The following is a 16504-nucleotide window of genomic DNA, read 5'->3' on the forward strand; positions in this document are numbered from 1 at the left end:
CCCAAGACCCATAGCAATTCATACCTGGACATGCCTAAGCACCTCTACTGAAAATCCCTATCTACTGATAGAGGTAAGAAGATCCTTCCTTGTATCTGTTACGAGGGAGTAATCTAACCCCTTGTGTTTGGTGCTGTGTTGTGAGGATTTCAGAAATTGCATCTTAGTCCTGAGTTTCTCCCTGGATTTATGGAAAGAATTTATGGAGTCCTCAACAAGAACATTAAAGCAGTTCAGGGAAGGTCAGACATAGCCAGAGGATGCAGTGAGGTGTCTGCCATGCAAAGCTCTGAGTCAGGCCATCTCTGACTGCCTTAAATGATGCATGGAGTCATAGACCCCTGAATATGGAAAATTCACTTGAAATTCCCTGTCCCTTTGTGCAAACACCTAGGAGGGGTCAATACAAAAATGCTGAGGGCAGGGGATGTCTTACATATGTCTTGGAGGTGTCTTATTCTGAGCTCTACCCATCTGGAACCAGAAACAGATGAGTGTCCACCATCGGTATTTCAAAGTGCCTACTAAGGACCGCTCCATTAAACACAAATCGAGGGAAAAGTAATCCAAGGGACATGTAGCCACCTTGTTTTCCAAGACTCTGTATGAGCAGCCCAGGAGTCAAAACTGGGACTCCTCCTGTTTGTAAGGCACACTGCTCATGACAACTTTACAGAAAGTTCTTCATCTGGAACTTTAATTTGGTAGATGACCATATTTAAGCTCAGTAAACTAGTATTTATTTTTTACAAACATGATATTTACTGTGGAATTAAAATATATAAAGTAGGGGTTAAAGTTTCCCTCATCTGTACACTATGATATCTGCTTCTACTGTGTATGGTCGTATATGCCTGAATGCATATTCTGTACCTTGTTGAATAAATCAAAACTGCTGTGTATTTTACCTTTCATAGCACTAGTGCTCATGAGGTACTGTGCCTGTGTATTCAGATCAGCTTGTATGTTCATCACAGAGCAACGCTTTTAGAACTTACTCACAGAAAACTGCAAGTCATTAAATAATATTTGACTCAGTGGAAGCATTGTAATACAATATACCTAATTATTATGTTCATCTCCTTTGCTTCTAATACAAATGTATATTTACGTTCAAACAACCTCCTGTATATGAATTTCAGTTTGGGAACTTGTACTATTATTTCTTTTTGCAAACTTTTTAATAGTCATCTCTGTTGCAACAGAAGAATGAAAATAAATCAGTACATTTCAGTAATTACAAAAAATTAATTAGAAGGCAGAAGAGGAGATAGTTTACATTTCATTGACTTTATAATTATAGAGTTGCCAATGTATGGGTGATTACCTCCTTCCTTCTTGTTCACTATTAAATGAAGAGTTCAAGGAAGCCTTTAATCTCTTCTACCTACCAGGGCTGGCAGAGATGGGATGTGGCAAGGATGGGAGAAAAAGAGGAAGGAAACAGGTTAGTGCCATCCCATGGAGAGAAGACATACATAATTACAGAGAGCGAGTGTGGAAAAGTTATCAATTCAAAGTTATTAATTCTGGCTTGGTCTTCCCTGTGAGGAAGTAGCAATTGATAAAATGTACATACAGCTTAGGGAGAAGAAAAATTGTCACTCATCATAAGAAGAAGGAAGGTCTATGCTTTAGGTGGTTGAATCTAATCTAATGAAGTCACTGGTGGTGCATCCCAGGGCTTGATACTCAGGTCAATAGTGTTCAACATAGAATCACAGACTGGTTTGGGTTGGAAGGGACCTTAAAGATCATCTAGTTCCAGCCCCCCTGCCATGGGCAGGGACACCTTCCACTAGACCAGGTTGCTCAAAGCCTCATCCAGCCTGGCCTTGAACACTCCCAGGGATGGGGCATCCACAACATCTCTGGGCATCTTCATTAATGACCTGAACAAAAGACCACAGTGCACATTCAGCAGGTTCACAGATGATACAAAACTGGGTGGACTGGCTGATGTGCCAGGTGGTTGTGCCACCATTCAGAGGGACCTTGACAAACTAGAAAACAGAGCAGAGAGGAATCTCACCAACTTCAACCATGGTAAAGGCAAAGTCTTACATCTGTGGAGGAATAACCTCAGGCATCAGTACATGCTGGTGGTCCACTGGCTGGGGAGTTAATTTTCTTTGAAAGAACTTGAGAAAACAGAGCAGAGAGGAATCTCACCAACTTCAACCATGGTAAAGGCAAAGTCTTACATCTGTGGAGGAATAACCTCAGGCATCAGTACATGCTGGTGGTCCACTGGCTGGAAAGTTACTTTGCTTAGAAGGACCTTGGAGTGGATGTTGTCCAGGAGGTGGACAAGACGACTGCAACCCAGCAATGCACCCTTCATGGCACAAAAGACCAGCAGCTTCCCGGGCTACATTAGTGAAAACATTGTCAGCAGGTCAAGGGATCTGATCCTTCTTCATTGGTGAGGCCCCATCTGGAGTACTGTGTCCAGTTCTGGACTACCAAGTACAACAAAGATACGGACTTGCTGGAGCAAGTACAGTGCAGGCCCACAAAGACGATTAAGGGACAGGAGTATGTTTCATATAAGGACAGGCTGAGAGAGCTGACACTATTCCTCCTTGAGAAGAAAAGGCTTAGGGAGGATCTCATCAGGGGAGGGAATGAAGAAGAGGCAGCCAGAATTTTCTCAGTAGATCCTGTTGACAGGATGAGAGGCAATGGACATGAATTCCGTCTGGAATTAATGGACCATTAAATTCCTTCTGACCCCATGAAAACAATTCTTTACTGCAGGATTGGTCAAACACTGAAACAGATTACCCAGAAAAATTCTGGAGTCTTGATTCTTGCAGATATTCAAAACCCAATGAGACACCATCCTGGGCAACATACTGCAGCTGATTGTGCATGAGTAGGGGTATTGGACTATATGGCAAAAAAATCCCTTCCAGCCTCAACACTTCTGTGATTCTGCAAATTGATCTTATAATTCGATTAAAGTCTGTGTTGTAGGTTAACCTGAGTATGCAGCTAAACACCACAGAGCAGGGCTCCATCACATGCAACAGTTACTTGGGAAGACAAATACCATAATTCCAAATATTTCCCCTTCCTTCTTTTTCCCAGCTTTTATTTCTGACCATGGTGTCACATGGTATGGAATATCCCTTTGGTCAGCTGGGGTCAGCTGTCTTGGTTGTGTCCCATCCCACCTTCTTCTGTACCCCCAGCCTACTCACTGGTGGGGTGGGGTGAAAGGCAGATGTCGTATTTTAACCCCAGCCAGCAGAAAAGGCCTTGATGCTGTATAAGTACTGTTCAGCAACAGCTAAAACAGTGTGGTGTTATCAACACTGTTTTGGTCACAAATCCAAAACACAGCACTGTATGAGCTACTATGAAGAAACCTCCATCCCAGCTAAAACCAGTACAGTCTGTCTTGAAGGGTTGTGGTAGAGAAGCAAAAGAAACTATGCCTTTTTTTCTTTTGAGTTATTGACTACTTTGGAGATCAGATTACCTCCTTAATACCTAAAATGATAATGTTTCCTGTCACTCAAATCCCATCCTCTAGTCTTACCTTTCCCAGCAGTGCCTGAAATATATCAAAGACCACTAATACGAAGACAAATGTTATCAGAAGTTCTTCCATAACTGAAAGAAGATGAAAGGGTTATAATTGGCAGATTACCCATATTACCCAATAATGGTTTTGATAGCTCTTCCGTGTGTGTACATGCAGAGATTTGAGCAAGGTGTGATTTGTAAATGAGAGGAAAGTACTTCAAGATACAGGACACACTCTGAAAGGCTGTAGATGGTTCCTTCTGAGTGTTGGCAAGCCCTTTCAATTGAAATCCTGTGGGAGAGTTCTCTTGTTTTAAAAAATCTGTAGCTGTTAGGGCAGGGAAATTACTCTAGTGAAGGGAAATCACTAGTAACAAGGTGACCGGATTTACAGTGAGGTTAAAATATTGATTTTGAGGTGTGAACTGTCCTTTTGTTTCAGTAGCTAAATTAAGATGCTAACTTCAAAAGCTGTTTTCCTGACTGGTGTAAACCACCTAATAGCACACTACAACATTGAGGTGGTCTTGTTCTACTCTGTATCTTTTTTTTTTTTTTTTCCCCATATGCTTTGCTTCAGTTCTTTGGAATGTGAGACTTGCAGTGAATGTTTGCTGATCTGACCGAGCCAACCTAAGGGGCTAGTTGGAGAGCATGGCCAAGGAAGGCATACATGTTCCTTTAGGTGGGAATGTGGTAATAGATCATCTTAAACTGATAATGAAACCGCACCCTTGGTGTTCACTGCAAAACCTATTGTCATCACCCCTTTACTGGATGACCACACTGTACAGTTAGATAAATGACAGAGATACTGATTCATGACAGTCTCTGTGGCATTTCCTCAACGGATACTCCAAGGGGTAGTTCCTGCAGTTATACCTTTGACTGTTTAGGAGGCTGACCTCACAAAATCCTGAGAAAAATTGGATTAAGAATCTATAACTGAACTTATCCTTCTGCATGAACTTCTGAGGGTTGCTTGTTTGCAGCACTGTCTTCAAATCCCTTGGTTCCCTTTTTTGCAGCTGAGTAACCATCCTTTCTCATGCTGTGTGTTTGCCTTTAATTGCTCCTTCTGCAGCATAATTCAGATGTTAATCTCTCCCAATCACAAGCCATGTGGAAGGAATAGCTGACATGCCACGCATTGTTCATGGCATAGTTCTCATGCAACATCACTGCTCATCCTGTCTCTTTTCATTTGACTGCAGTTTTTCTAAAATGTAAGATTTCTGGGGAAATATTTGTTCTATGCTTTACATAAACACTTCTATCACTGCTTTAGAAACAGTAGGAAATGTTAATCTTCATATACAAGGATACAGTTCTCAAAACCCTTCATGAGCACAGATTTGTAAGATCTGCCGTCAGTCTAATCAGACTGAGACTGAGATCAGACTGATCTTTGACATTCTAGATCCCTTTCTGCTTGCTTCCATTTTCTCTTTGTCATCTTCTTCCTTCATTTTGATTTCAGCTCCTCTGCAGTTATTTTGCTATTTACTTCCAAATTCCGGTCCCCATCTTCTCTGCTCCTTCCATACAGTAGTACTTGCAAATCACGTCCCCACTTTGCTCTTTTCATGAACTAAGTTTTAGTCTGGCTAAAAATGAATTTTGTGTGTGTCATGGTGTTCTCTTATTACATTTGGAAGGGAGAATTTAAAAGGTGTATTTTCTTAAATAACTAAATGCTGGACCTTTTGGTGTCAAATGTTTCTATTACACAGAACATTGCACAGCACTGTCAGTAATATAGTATAATGCCACAGGAGAAATCGAAAATTTAATATATTTACCACCTGAGGGAAAAAAATTTGATTTAAAAATGTCCCCTAGAGAGTGAGGTTGAATCTTTCCACACAAAACTTCAGTGTTACTTGCAATAACAGCAAGCTGAAGTTTGTATATTCATTGTGCTCTGCTAATTCTATTCTCCTATCATAAGCAAGGGATTGAAATGGATATTCCAGTCATCTCTTATGAAATCTGTTGGAGAAAGATTGCTCTCATTTTAAGCTGGAATTATCCTTAGTTCCAGTAGGATACCCAGAAGGAGAAAATACCCATTAGTTCTCCAAGGCTCAAAGCCAATGTTATGTGTATAAAAGATTCAAAATTATATCTGTTCTCCATGTATCACTTCTGAGAAACAAGAAAATTCAGGTTCAGAATCATGTGATTTTTGCCAAGGTTCCTGGGAATCTGCAGCCCAGACTTTAGATGGGTGTATATCAGACCGTAAAGTGGTGGCACCAGCAACACGAGCAAATAACTTCGGTACTGCTTTGAGTGGAGAGTTTGATCCAAGTGTTCCTTGTCCTCGCAGCAACTGTTTTTACAGAAAACCACAAGATTTGGTACTGCTCTGAGTGGAGAGAGAGTTTGATCCAAGTGTTCCTTGTCCTCGCAGCAACTGTTTTTACAGAAAACCACAAGATTTTACTGGCTGAACTCGATGGCATGTGAATTCTGCTCTCCGAGGAGTACAAAGAACAGCAGTTCTGGCAGTTTCATTTCCTGACTGATAGCAAAAAAATAAGAAAAAAAGCAGAGAGAATGACCAGTGTGACACATAACTGCTCCACTTGATTTGTGGTATCACTTAAATAGAGAGGCAGTGTGCAGCTCATCTGTTTGTAACCACAGAAACAGAAAATGTTATTTGGAAGGAAGGAGGAAGTACACCAAATCTACTATGTCTTAAACCTGACAGTGTCTCTTTAAAATGTTCTTAAACCTGTTTAACACACCCCTACTTTTCACCACTCCCTGGGAACATGCATCTCTTATAGCAACTTGTAAATCAAGAAAAACCAAACCCAGCAATTTATTCTCCGGTGTGTGGTGGCTATTTTCACACACCCAGCCTGGCCATATAATTAAGCTACAACAGAGCTTGCTAACTCAGAGCTTTCTGCTTCAATCTAAAATGTGTTTAGCACTATGAGTTTAAAAGTTTCAAATATTCTGGAGCAGAATTGCATATTTCAAAATCAAAATTAAGAAAAGATAAAGAATTCAAAGCTAGTGACTTAGGCACAGTACTACAGGGGTTTTGCTCACAGGTCCATAAAGGATGTCAAAACCATTTATGCTCGTCTGTCTGCAGCTTGAGGGTCTGAACAGAGTGAGTACAGTTAACAAGTAAGGTAGCTAAACCCCAAAATTCAAGTCTTACTTTTGCTATAGCAGGAGGGTTCAAATCCAGAAAGATCTGACATACTCCTTCTAAAAACAGAAGGAATATTTCCTTTGCACCTGTGAATGAAAGGGACAGAAATGTCAGGAAAAGGCAATGATTTTTTGGTTTCTCTCTTGCCTCTCGTCTTGCAATTTCTCTGTGGGTCAGACTCCCACGTGGCCACGTTATAGTGTCCTTGTCACATCTGTTGTCTAAGTGTCCACAGTGCAGTAGGGAGGCTCTTTTCCACAATGCATTGCAGGACACATAGTTTGCTTGAGAATGAGACATATTTTGATGTAGTATAGGTGCAGTACTTCTGAGGCTGCAGAATGAGCTTTGTGACTTGAATTTTAGCTATGCACAGAGAAAAAAAAAAAAAATCTGCATGCCTGTTTCCTTTTCCTTTTAATTTGGCAAGAAGTCATTGCTTTCTGCAAGAGCACAAATTTTATTTGAAATCCTGCCATTACCTGGGATTCATCTGACATGTCTAGGTATTTACAGTGTAGATGCCTACATCTGACTTGTCATTTTAGGCTCCCGTTCAAGACAGTGGAGAGAAATAGTAACTTCTAGAGGCCAATGCTCTGACCTACTTTAGTCATCTATATCAGAGCGGGATGAATTATATCAGGGGTGTCTTGAGTGACAAATGTAGATGTAGGAGCCTAGCTTTTGATGCAGCCTAGGTTTTTTTATTAAATGGGACCTGTGATGGAAAGTCTCGCCCAGCTCTGAGGAAACAAGTGTTTGAAAATAGCTGTCATCCGCCTGGCTTCTCCTTTCATTGAGCAAAATTCATATTATTTACTTAGACGTTAATTGGCATTTAGTTTTCTCACTCATAGCCTGCACGAGGATCCAGAGCAGCCCACACTTGAAATTACTGGGTTCTTCACCATATGCTCCTATAGCACCATGGCAGGATCTGGAACTTCAGGAACTGATATGGGACTTTATGATTACATCCAGACAATTACAATAATTCTCTTCTGACTCTTACCCTTGTCATATCACCCAAATTATTTTGAAATCTTCCTGTTGTAAAGCTCAACCTTGTTTTCATTACAAATATCAACAGCAGCAAAAACAAATGAAAAACACTTTCATCTCACTTCGTCTTGTACTGAACACTAAAACTCATGTAAAAAGACTATTTTTGCCAACATTCTTTCCAAACTACTCTCAGTTTTCAAAACAATTATTCAGAAAAATGTAATTTATTCAGAATAAAAGGGAAGGAGAAGATATTTAAAATGTACTAAATTCCTCACCAACAGTCTATTGGCCAGTTTATATTTAAGAACAAGTATTTTATAGAGTCGAGAGTTCAGTTGTTTATTCCACTTTTGAGCCCATGAAACCCTACTTGCAAGTGTGTTAATTTAGGAAATATATTTTCCTTTCTTTCACATAGTTCTGTTTGTGATTGAGATCTACACCTGAAATTTATTCGTTGGAATATACTTGGAAATGTTATTAATCCTTTTGCTTCTGTGAACAAGGGAGGACAATGAGACAGCTGAATTCTTCTCCAGAGAAGCTGGGAAGGAAATCTGGAGGGCAGATGCCACTTCTGTGATACCATTTTTTATTTCACTCCTGCAGATGACCTACATTTCAAGACATATCATAAATCTGCCTTGCTATTTTACCTGTTATCTGAACAGTTGAGAAATTCTGTTTGACTGTAAAGATATATATGAGTAAGGAAAAGGTCTTAAACATGTGCTAACAAAATACAGGGCTCTCAATATTTTTATATGTTCATACTCTCCATATTTGTCATGTATCTACAGGATAAATTAAATCTGAAGAAACTAAAATGACAATGCTGAATGACTCCCAGCTGAGGGGCTGAATGACAACCCCTTCATTAAGAAGACTGGGTTATTTTAGTACCTAAAGCATCAACGTTCTGCAAAATTTGGCATCACCTTGATTGTACTGCTAATTGTTTACATCAACATGAAAGAATTCAGAAACAATTTTAATGTACTTTTAGTTACGTGCCTTATAGATATTTTGACCATAGGGGTATAACATAGGAATGGCACTCCTTGGTCAGCACAAATCTTGAACCCAATATGCTGTCACCAACAGTGGCCAAAAGCAGATGATCAGAGAGGAGTGGAAGAACAGGGGAAGCATGTAAGCTGGTTTCCCCAAGTGCCCTTACTGTCTATCAATTTGCATGTTAGGGTTTCTTAGCCAAATGTAGTTTCTGTTTACTTGGTAACTATCATTGGATCTCTCTTCCACAAGTTTGTTTTGTTTCTCATTGAACTGTTTTATGTATGGGTACACACGCATGCATATATAGGTATTTCTATACATACACATGTACACACACACACACAAACAAGTACAGATATACATGTATATAAATAAACTGTTACATTTCATAAACTACTGGAAATACAGCTTTCTGCAGCAAGGAAAGGAAAACCACCTCTTTTTCTTTCCTTTTTTTTTTTTTTTTCCTCCTACTAATTTAATTTTGATGCCAAATAGCTCTTGTACTGGGGGAGAATTGAAATACACCCTTCTCATACTGTCTGTGATTCTTTTAGACCACTCATACCTCCTTTCAGTTATTTCTTCACCACACCACTTAAAGGGTCTTAGCATTTTGTTCCTTGTGTGGAGAAATAATTTTGTATATTTGATCATCTTTTTTGTCCTTCTCTGAAGCTTTTTATGTTCAACTCCATCCTTTCTGATTCCCATTTTTAGCATTTGTCTTATTTCTGCAGTTATCGATTTTGGAATGCATTTTCTAACAACATAGCTATGGGAAGGTGTTCTGTGCTAACAGTACCACAGCCAGCATCTTCCAGGAATGAGGAAAAACCTGCCTTTCTCCCATGCACACATTCAGCTTTGGTGTGGATAGAGAATAGGGTCACAATCTGTTACACTTGGCTGGCATGCATAGCAGTTATGTGTGCCGATAACTCCAGTATGGAACACACCTGTCACAGGAAGATTTCATTGAACGGGTGGGATATTGGTTCACTGGGGATTTTTTAATTGGTATCAAATTTCCATATAGGTTTTCAAATGACAACTGAATTCTCAATCAACTGATTTGTTCCAAACAGAAAAAGAAAGACTCATCATTACAAGAGAAAAGGCTGCTTATCCCTAGCAGATAATCCCAGCACAATACCAAGACAAGGAAAGAAGCCCAATCTATCAGATAAGTGTAATTTGAGGTTCCTCATGCAGATATCATTCTGCAGGACAGATACATCTCCTTATCTGCTCCATAAAAAGAACACCCTGGGGGGTGTGTTGTCTCCTATGTACCGTGCCTGTGACCAATTAATTGCTATAAGAAAATTTCAGATAGTAGACAGCAAGGAACTTTCCTCCGCATAACTTGTGTTACATCTTTTGGTTTTCCCCCAGATCACCACTGTTGGTTCTTCCCCAGAGCTCTTTCGATGGGGATTTTTAGGTGATGGGGATACTATAGAGTCTTTAATGAAAAAAGCACACCTAATCATAATTCTAACACTCCCACTACTATTGGTCAGTCTGATTTTAATTTCTTAACCACCCATAGGAATGTTCTTTGTGAATTCAGATGGCGATAAGATATTAACAAATAAGCTATTTATCGATAACTTAACTACAAAACTGGTTGAAGCCATTCAGCTGGCACTACACAGATGTCAGTTGACTTAGCCAGATTTTCAGCATAGTTTTCTTTAGATAACTGATTTTATCAGAAACTCCGTGTTCTTTAGCTAAGGTAGTAATTGGTGCAAGATTAAGATACACAAGTTTAGCATACTATGGATCCGAGTTTCAGGGACTTCTGCAAGATATTCACCTATTTACAGAGTAGAGAGGTAATCAGATTGTGGGAAAATAAGGCCCACTAACACTGAAGATTGTGTATCTCTGGGAAATGTGCTGGCTCTGGCTACGATTAGCATTTTTCTCTGCCAAGCAATTTTAGAAAGGAAAAGACAAGACACTGCTCAGCCATTTTCTCTGGCAACTAGAAGCAGTGAAAACATTTAGACAATCTGCATACTATTTATAACACTTTTTTCTTCCTTCCTTAGTTTATGAACTTTGCCACACCTTCTGGAAGAACAATCGGCTGCCAAATGCATCTGCATTGTCACTAAGCTTTTCTTAGCATTGGAAAAAAAAAGCATATGAAATAGGTCTGGGCAGTACTTCTTCCTGTGCTCAGGAGGTGTGGTTAAACAATCAGTCTGCATACCTTACGCTAACCAGCTGAAAGGTCTTCCCCAAGAATGGCAACCTGCAATAGCAGAAGGAAAGGTGAGCTGGGCTGGCAAAGGTTAATCCACAAAACACAACATTATCCCGCTTGGATTTTGGTGTTTCATATCAGATTTACTGAAATGTGCTCACTCTAACAGGAACATAATCTAGTGAAAGTAGCTTTAAGTTGTTCTGCCTCTGCACAGCAGCTGTTGATACATGATATTACAGAATTACTCTTTACCTATTTTAATAATGCAAGTGATAACATTCTGAGAAGTACAATATAAAAAGAAAAAGGAGAATTCCATATATAATATCTAAATATTCATTTAGACAGTGCTGGGACCAATATCTTTATGTCATAGTGAAAGGTCTGTAGCATTATTCTCTCTCCAGTGAATATTTAAACTTTAGGAAAAGTTTTTATTAGTAAAAAAAATGTGGTAATTATGTTCCCTCCCATGAAAAATATGTTACAAGTCAGTGGTTAAGGTAGTTTGCTGATAACAATGGGCTGCTGTCAAAAGGAGGAATGGCTTGAAGTTCTCCTCCTGTCCTTTAAAAGGATTAGGCATGCTTGGAGATGAGCCTTGCATGTGGATTAAGCAGAGGAATTCTGACTTTCTGAATAGCAATAGTAGAACAAAGTTGTTAAAAAGGACCTGAGGCACTTGGCATTGCCAGCAGTTGGCCTTTGCAAGGGTGCCCAGGACATTGCTTATCTACCTTTAAAACCTGCATCTTAGTCTGAGCTAGCATGCCCATGGAGAAAGGGTGTTTCCACCTCAAATCAGATCTGTAGTTTAGTTCATGTTGAGAATTCTGTCCAGGAGGACCAGAATTTTCAGGGGAAAGTTACAGCAATCCCATGGGAGTCTAATACTAAAATAACCTGCCTATGGAAAAAAAATCATACTCCTTACTTGTCCCTTTCCTCTCTGTTGCAGTCATGAATGCTACTGGGAATCAGAGAGCCATTTCTAGCCTGGTTGTGAGTCATACATACCACTTGGTAAGGGTGTACCCATAGGCAATATGATCCCTTGGTTAATTATTTTGACCAGAGGTGGAAAGTACCTCTGCATGTAGAGGCAGCACTCTATGTACTTTGTATCTCTGTCCTTACTAGTATCATGCACACATGCCACAGTTTTGTTCCTGCCAATGAGTTATCTCTGAAAAAAACCTTGGCCATGGATCTCTCTAGTACAAACCCCAGATTGTTTCCAATAGGAGCGGGAATGAGGGCACACAGTTCTTTCTGGAAAGCAAGTTTAGCAATACAGATACAAACCATGCTGTGCAACTTGTCTTCGGGCCAGAGACTGGGCTTTGGTATGTTTAACTTAAAAGCATAAATGTAGATGTTTCACCTGTACCTTGGAACTAAAAAAATTGAACAGTGTTTGCCAGAATGTCTTTAAATCTTTTGGACACACCAGTTATAATAATAGCATCTTATAATCCAGAACAAAATAATTTACCAATCCTACTCGGAAAGTCTCAAGTATTAAAAGACTTTTCTTTTGGAGGACCGCACGTATGAAAAAAATGTATTCAGTAATGTATTCCTTCCTTTTTGGGAGGAGTCACAGAATGGTATTTATCCAGTTGCCTGCTGAGTCATTGCTCATGCCCATCTCTGTCTTGTGAATTCACATAAAAGCTCAATAGGGCTAGGCTATATTATGCTATTTGCAAATGATGGCCATCCTGTAAGTCTTTATAAAGATGTGGAGGTAGAAAAATATTTTGCAGTATGTTTTGTACTTAAAAAGGGAAACTCAACAAACTTGACAAGAAAATAATGTAGAGAAAATGCATCTTAATAGCAATCAAAGGCTATATACTTTGTAGAAAAGTATAAACTAAAGCTAAGTACACAGAACACAACCATCTTGTTCAGAAAAAGACGGGAATTGAAAGTAGAATAATGTATTGCCACTGTAGGGTGCTACATGCCTTTGACTTTGATAACACTGAATCAGCCATTCAAATCTAAATAATGGTATTTCTGAACCAATTAGTTCACTTTTCTGCCAGTGCTATTCTATTTTAAAAGTCAACATCCCTTACTGGCATTTCTTAGGGGCCATATTAGGAATTTTTTTGATAATAAATAAGCCTAAGCTTCCATCATTGATGAGGTATTTTAAATGATATTGCTAGAAATGGCCTCCAAAATATGCTAGCACTCTAAACAGCAAGAGATAATGACCTCTGATTACTCATCAGCAATGTGTCCCTTGTGGTCATTATCAAAAAATTTTAAAAAGGAGTTAATGTAGGACAACTTCTAAGAGATTTCTGGTTTTCTCTAATCATGCACTCTATTAATGTAAATCAAGCTATCAGAATTATTTTGGTGGAGTTATATCCTGTTGTGTCAGTTGAAGATGTGGCCATTTATGTTTGTATCTATTTTTCAGAGAAGTTCCCTTTTTTTTTTCAGTGAGAATGGCAAGGAAAAGCAGAGTATTTACCTGACTCTCAATAAGCAGATTACAGCGGCATTATGGTGATGGGGTGAAATTAGTTGCTGACTTCACCAAAGCACTTTAATGTTTAAACTAAAATGTTTCCTTCAACTGTGATAAATCAATAGTCAAGCATGGTGCAGTGAAGCAGTAGATTAGATCAATCATATCATTTGATCAGTCATTGGTGGACAATAGAGAGGCTTATACGAGCTTGTATTTTTTTCATTGCTCTCTTTCGACACCGCTGAAAAATTCGGGTTCAGAATGCAATCTGTTTGTGCTACAACTGGGGATTTTTTCTTGTGGGTAAGAAAGGGAATAAGGGAGACATAATTCAAGTTCTGATACAGTCTGAGCAATTACATTTCACTGTATCTATATTTCTGTCCCTCCTTCAATTAAGTAAGGACCTTAAACTAGAGAACGGAAACAAAACTGTTCACTAAACCTGACTGCAGAACATTTCACACAATCCGGGGCTGTCTGGATTTGTGATACATTTTATTTTTTATACTGAGATCCACAGGCAAAGTTTGAGTTCTCTTGAATTTCTGAAAGCTGAATTTCTTCAGGGCATGGAAGGTTTGCTCATGGAAAATAGTTATGGGTCACTTTCACTGTATGCTAATGTTGAAAATGTTCAATTCCTTATACACAGCATTGCATCATATATAATTTATTCATCAGGTACACCACTTACATATGATTACCATAGAGATAATTAGACAGAATGATTAGCAGTAAGTCAGATGTGCTTTAATCTGAAAAAAGGCTTAATTTTTACTTTTTCCAGCTTTGAAATATGAAGTAATAAGCATAGCAAACATTAAAAATTCACCATCCATTGAATACACTTGTTGCAGATCAGTCAATAAAAGATAGCTGGCCTGCTTTATTCATAAAGTGAATTGTTGGAGTTTCTTATATATATGCACTTTCCTGTAGAGGGTTTATTCTCTTTTGTCAGCCCCTAAAGTCTTAGCAAGAACTGTCTTAGAATAAGCCTCTGTCTTATTTTGGTAGCAGAACTGGCTTGCTGTGTCCCATAGTTTCTTCTCTGTGCCCAAAGGTTATAAATACAGGAAAATACAAATTTAATTTCTCCAGAATTTATTGGTTGCATCTCTATTTGTGTTTCTCAAACATTCAGGCTAAAGAAATCAGTGCTGTGAGACAGGTTAAGCTTATCTCTGATTTATGAGCAGAACTCTTCCGGTTGAATGTAAAATGATAACAAATGAATATAATCTAGCACCTGGGTTGTGAAAGAAAAACACTCCAAAACAAAATGACACTCCTAGTCTCAAGTGTTGTTATTATAAATCAAAGTTGTGTCCATTTCAACTCAAAGTGTATGTAGATTTTTTTTTAAGCAGATTCCCATTGTCCATTGCTTCTGAGGAAAGGCCTCTCTCTCATTTGGGAGGCACATGTGTTATAATTTTAAAATTGTAATGTGTCTGTAAAGAGATGCATTGACAACATTTTCTTTTTGAATCTAAAACCAGATAAACATATAGTACTGTGTACCTGGACATGCCAGGACTGCTATAAGCATTTTTCACTTTCAGAAACCCAGAAGATGAGTCGTACAAAGTTTCGAAAGTTTTGCTTGTTTGTATTCATTAATTTTGAAACTTGGGGTAGTTAGTAGTTTATATTTGATGTTTTCTTGTCTGCTGCTCTGCTTCATCAGCTGTATTTCATCAGATATAACCGATGTTTAGACAATAACTTCATGCTACTAAGTGCCAAGCCTATGCTTGGCCTGTGTAAACATCAGCAAAAGTACTAGAAATGGCTAAGGAGTCATTTACTAAGTTAATTTGTGTCAGAGTTTGCTTTTTTGTGTTGAAAGAAATTCTTAATTTTCACAAAAGATAATAAGGCTAAAAGTTACTCAGAATTTTGGATAAACACCTCTTACATATTTCATTAAAAAAGCTCCCCAGATACAGAAGTGTGGGCTTGTATATACTTTAAAACCAGTCTCCAGATCTTAAACAGAACCATAGAGTCATACACAGCATTCCTATAAGGAAGTTTATGTTCCTTATATATTTATTAAGAGTAAGGCAGTTCTTAGTCTACAGAAAAGGTATTGCAGAGATTGTAAAGGGGAAAAAAAAGAAAAAGAAATTGTCAGCCTCTTCTCTCTGTTTATTACTGCCTGTACTGCAGGAGAATGCAAATGTGTAGAGATAAGAGGGACTTGCAACAAGATCTCGTGGGAGGGTTTTCCCCTGCACTTCTTTTGCCTCTGCCCACATACTCAAGCAGCGCAAAAACTTAATGCATATCAGATTCCAATGTGTGTTCCCCACATAACACTTCTGCAGAATTCTCCTTTGATGAAATGAGGTGTTTCCTCATGTTCACCTGTGCAAATACCCAAAAAAACCTCTAGCTGAGATGTAACCCTGTAACTCTGTAATGTATGTTGCTGGGGAAAATCCAAATGATCCCAGTATATTTTTTCCAACTAGTAATTGCTTGGGTTTCTGTTTCAAGGTCTTGAGAGCATTTCATTCGTTGAAACCCAGCCCTGCTGCACTTGAAAAGTACAACAAGCACAGAAGTATAACAGCTCACTGGTACTTCTAATTGATCTGGTATTTCTACAAGGTGCCACCCTTTTCCACACCTCCTACCTCCTCGTTGAGTGACTCAGCCTCTGAAGGAGAAACCTCTTGAGTTTTCAGACAGCTGGATGGGGAACGACAGTTCAGCTCTCTGTCTGCTTTGATTGTACCTCACTTCTAGGTATCTCCAGCTTGACTTACCACTCTGACTCACTCTAGGACACTAACTTCTACCATATCTAGGTAAGGGTGTTTTCTTTTCTGTTTTTATATTCCATGTATTGAGAGTCCTACATTTTCAGATGTTCTGTGATTTCTCAGTGTGTAACTAAGGATCCCACTTCAAAGGATCTGATTTTCAAGAAATGTGGAGAATCTGACTATGAAAATCCAGGTCTTAAATTGTCTCAGTTTACTCCTCAGATTCCCTGTACCTCTTCTCTTGGCTGTGCTAAATGAATTACTTC

This window comes from Eurypyga helias, unplaced genomic scaffold, assembly GCF_000690775.1.
Source record: "Eurypyga helias isolate BGI_N326 unplaced genomic scaffold, ASM69077v1 scaffold4860, whole genome shotgun sequence".
Lineage (NCBI taxonomy): Eukaryota > Metazoa > Chordata > Aves > Eurypygiformes > Eurypygidae > Eurypyga > Eurypyga helias.